Source organism: Sylvia atricapilla, chromosome 7 (genome assembly GCF_009819655.1).
Source record: "Sylvia atricapilla isolate bSylAtr1 chromosome 7, bSylAtr1.pri, whole genome shotgun sequence".
NCBI classification, from domain to species: Eukaryota; Metazoa; Chordata; class Aves; order Passeriformes; family Sylviidae; genus Sylvia; species Sylvia atricapilla.
This window is the reverse complement of record NC_089146.1, coordinates 38027280-38040709: the sequence shown is the minus strand read 5'-3', so window position 1 is coordinate 38040709 and position 13430 is coordinate 38027280.

The window sequence follows — 13430 nt, the reverse complement described above, 5'->3', positions numbered from 1 at the left end:
CCCAAAGCAGCTGGACAGTTTTATTTATTTAGGTATGGATTCTAGATTATTTAAAGATGTTTTATGCATGTGATTTTGAACTGATTCACTTAAACCTCTACAAAGAGGAGATCCCGGTCACGTTGTGATTTACTCTTTTCCTTCTCCTGGTACCACTTGCTGTTTGTGGGAAGTTCATATTTCAGCTCAAAGAGGAGAATTTTATTACTCTAATTATTGTTTGCTAAATTATAGAGTTTAAATGGTGACTAAATAGTTCTTGTACCATCTCCAAGTTCGAGCAGCCTGGTAACGCTGTGTGTGAAAGGGATAATTTCAGATGGATATAAGGGTGTATCAAGCAAGGCAGTTAATTTAGGAGTTTGCCTAATTTCCTAACTGCTTCTATTTCCTTAATACATTTATACTATAATGTGCACTAAACGTATTAAAATGCGTTATCAGTCGCTTAGCAAACCTCCCTAAAGATGTTTGTATTCATGAGGCAAGTGTAAGCAGAAGAAACACAGCTTTATTTCACTTACTCCGCTGCTTTGTTCATTAAGCTAATTACTCTATTCTACATCCTTCTTTTTCATCTGGCTTGTTTCTGGAGCTTGATCCTTTCCCAACCCTGAATCGACTGTTACTGAACAGTTGAAGCTGAACAGGAAGGAATTGCAGGTGTCAACTCACAGTTTACAAATATGACATCTCCTCTGGCATAGCTGGAAATATGAAATATTGATTTATGTGCAGTAAAAGGTCTTATAAAAATGATCACATACACATGAGAGATTAATGCGCTGGAGATCAATAGAAATTTCATTCTTGACGCTAGACTGTCACCTATGGTGAAATGCTAAAATACAGAAATCAATATTATCTATGAAATGTCAAATTTATTATAATTATGAGGATGAAAGCTGGCCAAGTGGCTCCCAGGAGAGAAGGAAGGATAGGTTACTGTGCTGAAGCATCCTTCATGTCCCTTGTTCACTTGCTGCCAATTTGAGAGCAATATTGGTGCAGGGGGTTTTCAGGCATTATGTATCACCGTGCAGGAACAAATTCCTCCTGGAATATTTAACTCTTGAATCTGACAATAACAGCGGCGTCTCCGCAGTCAAACGGCTCGGGGGGTTTGGGGAATACAGTGCCTGGGGGCTGTGGGAAATGTGCCAAACGCAGAGACAGCTCTGTGTGGGTGGAGGGCTGAGCCCAGCCTGCTGAAGGAGCTGAGCAGGGCAGGGAGGGATGAAATCCCTGGAATTGGGGGTGCTCCTGCTCTTCTGTGTGCTGGAGGGATTTATCTGACAGCAGGATTTACATTTCCTGTAGTGTTAGTTATCAGCTTGGCGCTTAAAAGACAGCCCTTGGTCACTACTGCCTGCAGGGATTCCTGCAGGGATTTGTACACGTGTGTGCCAGTGATTCCTGCAGGGATTTGTACACGCGTGTGCCAGTGATTCCTGCAGGGATTTGTACACGTGTGTGTCAGTGGTTCTTGAAGAGATTTATACAGGTTTGTGCCAGGGATTCACTGCAGGAATTTGTACAAGTTTGTGGCAATTGTTTACTCACTGCAGGGATTTGTACAAGTTTGTGGCAATTGTTTACTCACTGCAGGAATTTGTACAAGTTTGCGGCAATTGTTTACTCACTGCAGGAATTTGTACAAATTTGTGGCAATTTTTTACTCACTGCAGGGATTTGTACAAGTTTGTGGCAATTGTTTACTCACTGCAGGGATTTGTACAAGTTTGTGGCAACCAACTCACTTCGTGTACTGAGTTTACAGTCTCCTCAAAACTAACCCAAAAATGTTGTGAGCTGGCAAGAAAAGAATGACAGACCACGGGTTCTTCACAGTTGGGTTTTTTTGTTGTTGTTCTAGACCTGATATGAGGGAGAACTTGTAATTAATAAAAGCCTCCTGATATCTGGGAATGCTGTTTAACATGTGATGCTGTGGCAAAGGGTTTGACTTCTTGCAGGTGAATTCTGTCTTTTCTGATAGCACTTCTATTTCTGTTGCCTAGGGAATTCGATTTCAGTTATTCAGTGTAAGCCATGTAAAAAAAATTCCCTTTATATTCCTTTTCTGCCCTGTACATTTCGGTGCTTCAGTTCTGTTCTGCTTTTACTCTTAACCAGCCAAAATATCCTCCTGTCTTTATTTCTCGCTCTGTGAGTGGCCCTTCAGCCCCTCCTGAACCACAGGTACCTTCACCTAACCCTTTGGAAGTGCTGTTATGTGTAATTTTACCTTCATTCTCAGGGCCTTTGCTTTCCTCTTCCGATTTCAGTAACATCCCCCCGACGGGAAGGTGAGAATTCCCTCCCTCACTGTGGGATTCTTGCTGCTGCCTTTGTCTTGAAACAAAAAAAGCCTTTTGGCTTATCAATATTTCCTTCTCCTCACCTGCCCCGCACAGTCCTGCCCTTGTCTGCCTTGCTTGTGGCTTTTTTGGGGCAGCAGTTTGGTGTCTTCATAAACGAGAGGCAGAACACACCCGCAGCTGCAGGAGTGGGGACACATTTTGGGGAGACCTGGACTCAGCTGAGCTCTTTGAACGGGCAAAGAGCCTTTGGAAAGTTGGTTTGTTATTATTATTTCTTGTGAATGTTCAGAGAGATGGCACTGCTCCGCACCCAGTGCAGGAGGAGGTTTTGTTGTCCCACCTCCTGCCAGGGACACCTGCAGTGGGGAGGGCAGGGTCACAGGGCTCCTGGGAAGGGCAAGTCCCGCTTTTCCTCTCCTTTTCCAAGCTGCAAATTCATTGGCACAAAGGCACTGCCTGGGCCTCCTGGGAAACTGGGCTTGGGCTAGGAGAAGCACTTAAAGCCTTGTTTAGTCTTGCTTTGGAAGGGCAGTGACCATGGATGAGGAGCAGGTGGATTTTTCTGCCAGGGCACCACAGTTTGGGAGCAGCGCTGGTCCCAAGGTTTTAAGCTGACATTGGGATGTTTTCGCTCCGTTTTACAGGGGATGAAATTGCTGCACCAAGAGATTTGTGCCAATGTCTTCAAACATATTCTGAGCTTCGATGCTCAGCTGGGAGAATCACAGAACCATTGAGGCTGCAGGAGACCTCCAGGGTTCAGCAAACACATTGGGACACTACATCTCCGCTCGTTTTCCCAACATTTCCAGGGATGGTGACTCCAGCACTGCCCTGGGCAGGCTGTGCCACTGCTGAACCCCTCCTGCAGGGCTGGAATGTTCCCTGACACCCAACCTGGTATCCCTGAGCACAGCCTGAGGGCATCTCCTCTGCTCCTGCCCCTTGTTCCTTGGGAGAAGACACTGACCCTCACCTGGCTGCCCCCTCCTGCCAGGGAGACGAGGAGAGGATCTTCAGGCAGTCAGAGAGCAGCTTTTCAGGGAGATTGTTTGCCAGGAAAACGATGAAAGACACGAGCCCAAGTCAGGTTTTGGGTTTCAGACACCCACAGGGAGTGGAACACTTCAGCTCTCGGGGCTGTTGCTGAATGCAGAGTGTGTCTGTGGGGAAGGAGTCGGTGCAGAGAGAGAACCTGCACCTTGCACGCTGTCTGGGCTCTGCCAGACTCCACACTCCTCACTCAGAGTCGTTCTGGGAGGGAGGCTTCAAAAAAATTCATCTCTTCCCCATCAAAGGGTGTCTGTGGCAGTCACACCCGCCCGGCTCCTCCACGAGGAGCTTCAGCTGCTGCTGCTGACAACCGAATGGACTGAACGGATCATTCGGTGAGAAAAGAATTCTTTACCACCTTTAATTGTGAAATAATTCCTTATTCATACACATTCGTTTCCTAACGCTTCCCTTCTCCGGGCCCTTTGCATTTTAATGCGTTTCCAGTTAAGCAAACAAGTAGATGGAGTTGATTTCTGTCTGTAATACACACTTCCCTTTTCAATTTTTCCTTTTGCTTGTGGGAAGAGGCAGAGAAGGAAGAAAAAAGATTTTTTTTTTTTTTATTACACTATAGCATTTACACAGTTTTTCTAAATAGAGATTTGGGGAGATTTTTTTTTTTTTCACCCTTTCCCCAGCTTCTTAAGGTTTTTCTGTACCTCAAGTAGCCAAAGCAGTTCAAGTTAATACTTAATGCACCACACTTTAAGAGATAGGCATTTCTTGCAGTCAGGTCTCAATTAAGAGATAAAAGACAAAAAGTGCAAAGCACTTGATAAAGCTGAGAATACAAGGAGCAGCATGGAAGTGCTTGAAGCTGTCCATAGCGATAACTGGATAGCCAGCTGGAATCTTCTTGAAATGAAGTGGGTGCTCTAACTTATCAAATTCCACATATGGGGAAATTATTGGTGCCCACAGGGGTGATTAACACCAACTCGGTGGGTCAGAAACAAGCTGGGATAAAGGTGAGGGCCGTATCTGACTATCAACACCAAATGGAGCCATTTAGAGGCAGATAGCGGCGGGGCTCTCGCCTCCCCTGTATCTGCACTGCTGCAGCTTGTCAGGGCACAGGCACGGGGGAAGCCGCACACCCGGGCAGGGCTGGATAATGCGCAAATTGCAGCGCGCATTAAAACGTAATCTATTTTAATAAGTCATATTAAGATTACGTTTCAGATAATTGGGCGTTTATCTTATACAACAAATATTTGCCCTGCTGTACGCGGTCCCTGTCACTCTGCCGCTCTCTTTAAATTCCCAGGGCCAGCAGCAGAAGAGAGAGCAGCGTTTAACTGAGAGAAGGAGAGCATCAGCTGCAGCTCGGGTGGGCCGGGCTGGGGGTGAGGAGGGGCTGCTGAGTGCAGGAAAGGGCTAAAAAGCCGACCTGGCATTTCTCTCTGGTGCAGCTCACAAGCCATTTGCAAGTTCCCGTACAAAGCTATCTTGAGAATGAGAAGTTCCTTTAACACAACAATCCGTTCTAAAGGTAAAAATCAAACCCACCTTTTGATAACAAGGGATTTGTCCCGTGAGAACCAGTAAAGAAAATATGTAAGAACAGACACATTTGATAAACAAGTAAAATACCTTTTACCGACCAATAGAATCATTAACAAGAAAACTATCAGCCAATTAAAGCTGCCCACGGGGTTTGTAAGAGCCGTATAAAAGACAGCAGACCACCACGGCAGAGAGAGCCTTCGAAAGATTGGGCTGTGTCACCCTGTGGCTGCCCTAACAAGGACAGGTGAGGGTCAGTGGCACTGCCAAGGGCAGGGTGGGCACACAGCCCTGTCCCCTCCTGCCCTGGGACGATCCAGGGCACCTCCAGTGCCCCTGGGGCTGTGCCAAGGCTTTGGGCTCCAAGGCAGGTGTGACTGTCACTGACAGAGGGTCCCCTGCCCTCTTTGGGGGCTCTTGGGGCCCATCCAGGGGTGTCCCTGGTGGTTCCCATGGTGTCCCCCTGCCACAGCTCCCTCACCTGCAGCCCCTGGCACCGTCCTGCCCCTGGCGCTGCTGCCAGCCCTGGGAGTGACCGATCCCTGTGTCCTGCAGCCCTTACAGCCCCTCTGGCACCATTCCTCCAGGGATTCCTGCAGGGAATTGTGCTGACACTGCTGCAGGGCTCAGCAGCTCCCCTGGCTCCCCTGCCTGCCCTGGGTCAGGGTGATGGATTTGGGGGATCCCTGCCCCATCCCTGGGCTCAGGCTGATGGTTTGGGGGTCCCTGCCCCATCCCTGGGCTCAGGCTGATGGATTTGGGGATCCCTGCCCTATCCCTGGGCTCAGGCTGATGGATTTGGGGTCCCTGCCCTGGCTCAGGCTGATGGATTTGGGGGTCCCTGCCCCATCCCTGGGCTCAGGGTGATGGATTTGGGGGATCCCTGCCCCATCCCTGGGCTCAGGCTGATGGATTTGGGGGGTCCCTGCCCCATCCCTGGGCTCAGGGTGATGGATTTGGGGTCCCTGCCCCATCCCTGGGCTCAGGCGGATGGATTTGGGGGGTCCCTGCCCCATCCCTGGGCTCAGGCTGATGGATTTGGGGTCCCTGCCCCATCCCTGGGCTCAGGCTGATGGATTTGGGGGATTCCTGCCCCATCCCTGGGCTCAGGCTGATGGATTTGGGGATCGCTGCTCCATCCCTGGGCTCAGGCTGATGGATTTGGGGGTCCCTGCCCCATCCCTGGGCTCAGGCTGATGGATTTGGGGTCCCTGCCGCATCCCTGGGCTCAGGCTGATGGATTTGGGGTCCCTGCCGCATCCCTGGGCTCAGGCTGATGGATTTGGGGTCCCTGCCCTGGCTCAGGCTGATGGATTTGGGGTCCCTGCTGTGCTGAAGGGTTTGTGCAGCCCTGTCACTGCCCCTGCAGAGAGGAGAGCACAGACAGGAGCCTCGTTACCAGCCTTCAGAGGCCTGGCTTGGGGTGGTGTCTGAGGCTTCAGTGTGAAATGACTGGACTACAGGCCTGGAACAGAATTATTTTGTGCCTCTTTAAGGCTTTTGTCCTTTACTCATCAATCCTGTTTTTGTGTGGCTGCTGCTGCTTGCCGTGGTTTTGTTTCCCCAGAGCTTTGAAGCTGTTTGAGGTGTTCCTGAGCTGTGTCAGGGAGCCCAAAGCTGATTTGGAGCTGATTTGGGTGATGGGGACGACGGAGGTGCCACAGGTGAGCCATGGCCGGGCAGTCCTTCAAAACAGCCAAACTCCCATGGTTTAGAACATTAATATATATTAAAATAACAGCGTTTGCTTCTTAATTGTGGCCAGCAGAGGCTGAGGACTTAGATAAAAAGATCCCTGGGAATCCTGGAGGGTTCAGCTGCCTGTTTCTCCTTACTGGACCATCCCAGAGCCTGGGCTCCCACGGCACCTGCGTTCTGTGCACACACCACACGGGCTGTTTATTCAGCCCCAGAGCCCATCTCCCTTATTTGCTTATTCCATGAGCAATTTTTGTCCATTTCTGATAGATTTTCCCCCTACTTTCTGAAGCGCACTGCAATTTCCAGGCCGGTATTTGCTCAGCTGACAGCGCCGTAATCGATGGCTGAGAATAAGGCTAAACCTCGGCATTTCTGTCCAAAGAAAGTGTTTGGGAACAATCAGATGAACAACGGTGTGGGCAATAAAACTTTGAGTGAAATTGGACTGGCACGGGCTGACCCTGGCTCTAATCTTTGTTCTTGCCATGGGGCTGAATGTCAAGAGGTGAGTCCTGGTGACATCCCTCAGGCTGCAGCAGTGAGGGCACCGAGCACCTCCCTCCCTGGCCACAAACAAACTAACAGCTTCAAATGCCTCTTAACCTTCATCTCCATGAGCTTCAAAGGATCAGCATGAGATGCATCTCCATCCCTCATCGCAGCAGAAATCCAGGGACAATGTGATCAGTGGGCTCAGGGGCTGTGCCTCCTCCTCTCCTGCAAATGTCTCCTTTTATTCCACTTCCCTGGAGGAGGAGGCAGAGGGGAAGGCAGGGAGTATTTTGGTGCAGACCCTTATTTCCTGCAGGTATTTATACCTCTGAGAGGGTAGATCCAAATTAGGGAGCGAAAAGTGTCTGGGGAGACTAAGATCTCACCTGGAGGAATGCATCTCATTCCTTAATGTTCTCTATTCATTGCCCATAATCAATAAGGGAGAATTTTTATACCCAGAAAACTTCCCCTCTTTTTTGTGCTTTTCTTCAGCTTCCCTTGGTGTTTTCTCTTTGTGCTGCCTGTGAGTGCCCGGTGTTGGAGCAGGTTGGAAGAATCCAGCCTGACTGAGGCAGGACTTTGGGAGGCTGAGGTGACCAGCAGACACTCGTGTCCTGGATTTCTGTCCATTAACCTGCACCATTGACTCTGTTCCCAGGAAGGGAGGAGCTGCCGTGTGCCAGGGGAGCTCGGGAACAGCTCAGAGCTCACCTGGAGCAGAGCAGGAGCCTGCTGCCAGGACACACTGAGGCTGCAGGGAGGTGCAGCTGCACCAGGAGTGTCCTGGTGCTTGCTTGATTTTCCATTGGGGTGTTTCTGTGGCTTGGGCTGGTGCCTGGGGAAATGCCATCCATTCCCTGGAAAAATAAAAGGAAATATCCCCAGCAGCATTTTCTGCTCTTAGCAAAGTTAACGGAGTAAAGGAAAGGTCAATCAAAGTTGTGTCTCACTAAAAGGAACTGGGAGGTTTAATTGTGCTCCTTGCCCACGTGGCCAGGGGCTGCAGAGAGCCAGGAGCACTCAGGGGTGCTGCAGGTGCTCCTTGCTGGTGGGTTTTATCCCGTGGGTTCAGCTTCCAGCTGCTCACTGCCACTTGGGGTCAGGAAACTCTGGAATGGTTTGGGTTGGAAGGGGCCTCAAAACCCACCCAGTGCCATGGCAGGGACACCTCCCACTGTCCCAGCTGCTCCAACCCCAGTGTCCCTTGGGCACTGCCAGGGATCCAGGGGCAGCCACAGCTCCTCTGGGCACCTGTGCCAGCCCTGCCCACCCTCCCTGGATAGGAACATCTCCCTTGGGTGTCCCTGGGGTCGGCTCTGCCCCGTTTCTGACCCCACGGGGGACAAAGGCAGGACAGAAGGGGAGGAAGCAGCTCCTGGAAATGTCTGAGCTCTGGTTTTCATTGCCCTCAGTGGCCGCTTGTGATGCAGATTTGAGATCTGGGTTGTTCCAGGCTGTGTTCTGAGGTCATCCCGGGCTGGGCATGCCTTTATTCCAGCTTTGACTTCTCAGGCCAGCAGGTCTTGCTGAAATCACTGACAACAGGCCCAAGGAATGCCCCCAGAGAGGAGGGATATCCCTGGAAAGTGGGAAAATCTGGCGTTTATTAAACACCACCTTTTCCCAAGCCAAGGATAGCTGCACCCTCTTAATTACCTGCCTTAATTACCTTTATTATTTCAAGCGGTGTGGACTGGCTTTTCCCCACCCCAGCTGATGTGGGGTTTGCCTTTTCCTTTTGGAGGCCCAGCCCTGTTTGATAGCCTGCCACAACCTGAGCTAAGCAGGTGGCAGGCTGAGGTATAAAAGCTCCACTAAACAAAGCATTTTTATTTCCTGGACCGTGCCTGCAGGGGAGGAATGCTGCGAGCAAAGCAGGAACCTGAGAGCCAAAGAGCATCCCGAATTTTTAAACGAACAGTCGGATTGTTCTTTTATAAAGCTATGCTGATTAACAGCGATTTACGAAGAAAAGAGGGGGTTGAGATGATTGAAAAAAAATAAAAATAAAAATAGCAAATGACAAAGTGGGTCATTATTCCTCGAGAAATCGGTTCCCAAAGGTGCCTGGATAAACTGTCTTTGTCCACCTGGCTCCAGGCAGGGAGCTGTGAGCAGCCACAGCCTGGTTTTCCTGGGGTGTCCCTCGGACAGGTGACACTGTGGGTGGCCTTGGGGGACGCCCTGCTGGTGGCTCGGGTGCCAATGTCCCAGAGCTTTGCTCCCCGTCCTCCCCAAGCCCCAAAGGCCAGCCCAGCAGCCCCTGTGAGCCCAGAGCTGCTGAGCAATAAACACCCCTGGCCCTGCTGGAATTAATAAAGTTGGTCTGAGCCTCGAACGGCCCTGATTTGCTTCCCTGTTTTCATAGGTGATTTCACTAAGCAGCAGCACTTGCTAATCCCACATTCACACAGATAGAAGGTCAAAGTTGGTCAGTGAGCCAAGAAATACCATATCAGGGTTTCTTTCCTCTCCAATTGAAAGAGGTATAAATTGTGGAATTAGTGTATTGATTGAAGGCTACAACTTCAAGCAATCAGTTTTTTCTGGCTTGACAAGATTATTTTATCCTACTTTTCTTTTATTATTATGTGTTGTATTTGAGTCATCCTTCAGGCAGATGAAGTGACAGCTTGATTTAACTCAATAAAATCCAGCAGTTAGGAAACCTACTGAGCCGAACAAAAGCGGAGGGAAGGTGCTGGCTGGTGTGAGCAAGCAGAGCGTTGCTGCAAGGACACAACATTAACGGGAATTAGGCTCTAATCAATGCATTTCTATGGAAACTCGGCACAAATCCGGGCCAGGGATTCCTGCCCACGAGTAAAAATGGAATTTCTGCCGCCCAGCCCTGAGAGGGCTCACTGGGGTTTGGTGGCGCTGCACACAGTTTGGGGTTTGTCGCTTTTCTCAGGAGTTTGAAGGGAGATGCTTCACCAAGGGGTTGTAATTCTGCGGTAATTAAAGTGGTAGTAAAGTCAGTAGAAATAATAATAAGAAGTCTTTGGACAGGAGGTCTTTGCTGGGTATAGAGCAGTGAGCACAAATGCTAACACCTCGTGTGGTTTGGTCCTCAAAAGGGTTTTTCTCTTGACCCTGCCTGTGTCATATGTGGAGTAAAGAGCACAGAGAAGGGGTGGGGGAAGGCAGCTCCTCTTCCTCCTGCACTTTTCCAGAGCTCCTGGAGCAGCCGGCTCTGAGACTGTGCTTGAACTGGGGCCCATAAATGGCCCCATTTCGCCCTTGTGTGGGCAGGAGGCTCAGGGCCGTGCACTGGGATGGGGATTGGTGGCAGGGAAGTGGGAATTGCTGGAGTGGGGTGGCCCGTGTTGGCTCCCAGGTGAAGAAGGAGGTGGCCGAGGTCAGCAGAGGACAGCAGCAGTGACAGGGACAAGCCTTGCCTCTGCATCTCAGAGGTGGCTGCTCCCTGGGGCTGCTTCCTCAGCAGATGGGGAAGGGAAAGATGCATTATTGATGTGAGAAAAACCATCTCAGCGTGTCATTTCCATCCCTGGGAGCGTCCCAGGCTGCACAGGACCCTGGGGTGGTGGGAGGTGTCCCTGCCCATGGCAGGGCTGGGATGAGCTCTGAGACCCCTCCCAACCCAAACCACTCCGGGATTCTGAGATTCACTGTATTTTAATCATCCTTTTATTTGGGTGATGAGTTCAAGATCCCAATTATCTATGTTAATTAGTAAATGATCTCTCGCTGAGCTATCTTGAAGAGCCCCTGATTTGGCTGCTGGGTTTGGGTTGGTCTCTTTCCCACTTGGACTGCTTTTTGCACATGTGCATCTGAAACGTTCCCGGGTGTTAGAGTCGCTTTTAAAAGTTGCATTTCATAAGCTACAAATAGACATTAAAACCCCTCTGCTTTAATCAGCACTCCCGTGGCAAACAACAACAACATCTGCCCAGCACTGAGGTGCTCTGTGGGGCTCTCTGGCAGTGAGGGACACTTTTCCTGCCATCAGTGTGATGGAAAAGCAGGAAAAGGACAACTCCCACTTAAGGTCTCAGGTGAAAGCCCCGTTATTTTCAAAACCGTGGTTTGCAACTTTCAGGCCATGCATTAACGTTCGCTAACTCGTGTGTGTAATTTCTCCCACCCAACATTTCTTGACCATTTCAGGTTGTTTTCATCTTCCCGTGGAGCAGCATATATTGTCATGATCTCCTTAAACTGCAGTTTGGTAAATGACTTGTTTAAATTTAAGGAAAAGAGGTTGTTGATAAGTATAGTTTTCTAATACTCTTCCTCAGCTGTCATTTACTTTGACTAAATTTATTTAAACCACCTTAACCTTTCAGAGAAAGGCCAGGAGATGTTTAAAAGAATAATATGTGTCTGACATTTTGGTTTACCAAAAGGACACCATCATAATTCTGTAGTGCCTCTGTTAAAAATAAGCTAAGAAAAGAAAACTAAAATCTCTTTTTTCTTTCTGCTTAATTTTGAAAGAATGGAAGGAAATTTGATTGATCGTGTCATTAGGAGGTGACCTGCAGAGGTGATCACCAATGCATTGATCTGTCACTGCAGCAGGGGACCTGAGCTGGGCCATGTGCAGGTGGCTGGGTCTGTCTGAGGACACCTGAGGGGTTTTCACCCAAACCTTTCCATGGCTGGGTCTGTCTGAGCACACCTGAGAGGTTTTCACCCAAACCTGCCCATGGCTGGGTCTGTCTGAGCACACCTGAGGGGTTTTCACCCAAACCTTTCCATGGCTGGGTCTGTCTGAGCACACCTGAGGGGTTTTCACCCAAACCTGCCCATGGCTGGCTCTGTCTGAGCACACCTGAGGGGTTTTCACCCAAACCTGCCCATGGTTGGGTCTGTCTGAGCACACCTGAGGGGTTTTCACCCAAACCTGCCCATGGCTGGGTCTGTCTGAGCACACCTGAGGGGTTTTCACCCAAACCTGCCCATGGCTGGTCTGTCTGAGCACACCTGAGGGGTTTTCACCCAAACCTGCCCATGGCTGGGTCTGTCTGAGCACACCTGAGGGGTTTTCACCCAAACCTGCCCATGGCTGGGTCTGTCTGAGCACACCTGAGGGTTTTCACCCAAACCTGCCCATGGCTGGGTCTGTCTGAGCACACCTGAGGGGTTTTCATCTCAACCTGCCCATGGCTGGGTCTGTCTGAGCACACCTGAGGGGTTTTCACCCAAAACCTGCCCATGGCTGGGTCTGTCTGAGCACACCTGAGGGGTTTTCACCCAAACCTGCCCATGGCTGGGTCTGTCTGAGCACACCTGAGGGGTTTTCACCCAAACCTGCCCATGGCTGGGTCTGTCTGAGCACACCTGAGGGGTTTTCATCTCAACCTGCCCATGGCTGGGTCTGTCTGAGCACACCTGAGGGGTTTTCACCCAAACCTGCCCATGGCTGGGTCTGTCTGAGCACACCTGAGGGGTTTTCACCCAAACCTGCCCATGGCTGGGTCTGTCTGAGCACACCTGAGGGGTTTTCACCCAAACCTGCCCATGGCTGGGTCTGTCTGAGCACACCTGAGGGGTTTTCACCCAAACCTGCCCATGGCTGGCTCTGTCTGAGCACACCTGAGGGGTTTTCACCCAAACCTGCCCATGGCTGGGTCTGTCTGAGCACACCTGAGGGGTTTTCACCCAAACCTGCCCATGGCTGGCTCTGTCTGAGCACACCTGAGGAGTTTTCACCCAAACCTGCCCATGGCTGGGTCTGTCTGAGCACACCTGAGGGGTTTTCACCCAAACCTGCCCATGGCTGCTCCTCCTGGCCCTGCCCATCCTCTGCCCTGGTGTGACACTGCCCCAGGCTGCTCCCAGCCCCAGTGTCCATCCTGGCCTTGGACACTTCCAGGGATCCAGGGGCAGCCCCAGCAAATCTGGGAATTCCATCCCAGGCAGGAATTCCCAATCCCCAATATCTCACCCCAATCTCCTCTTTCCCAGTGGGATCCATTCCCTGTGTCCTGTTCCTCAGCCCTTGTCCCCAGTCCCTCTGCAGCTCTCACAGGCCACCATTTCGCCTTAAATAAAGGGGATTAAAATAATCTTTAAAAATGTATTAAGATGTAAATTTTAAAATTAAAGGAATCAAGGTCTCCAAACTCGATACCCAGACTGGAGTTACACTTTTGCCCTCGTGACCTTGCCCAAAGTTGTGTGAATTAAGGGCAGTGTCAGCTGTGACTCTGCATTTCTCTGCTTTTCTCAGCTTGTGTCACAACCTCAGCATTATTTAAATGAAATTTTCTTTTCTCTTCTTCTTTTTTTTTTTTTTTTTTAATATTTAATATTCACATTCAGGTATTCGAGCCATAATTTCTGTTAGTAAAAATGACATTTTGTAAAGTTCATTAT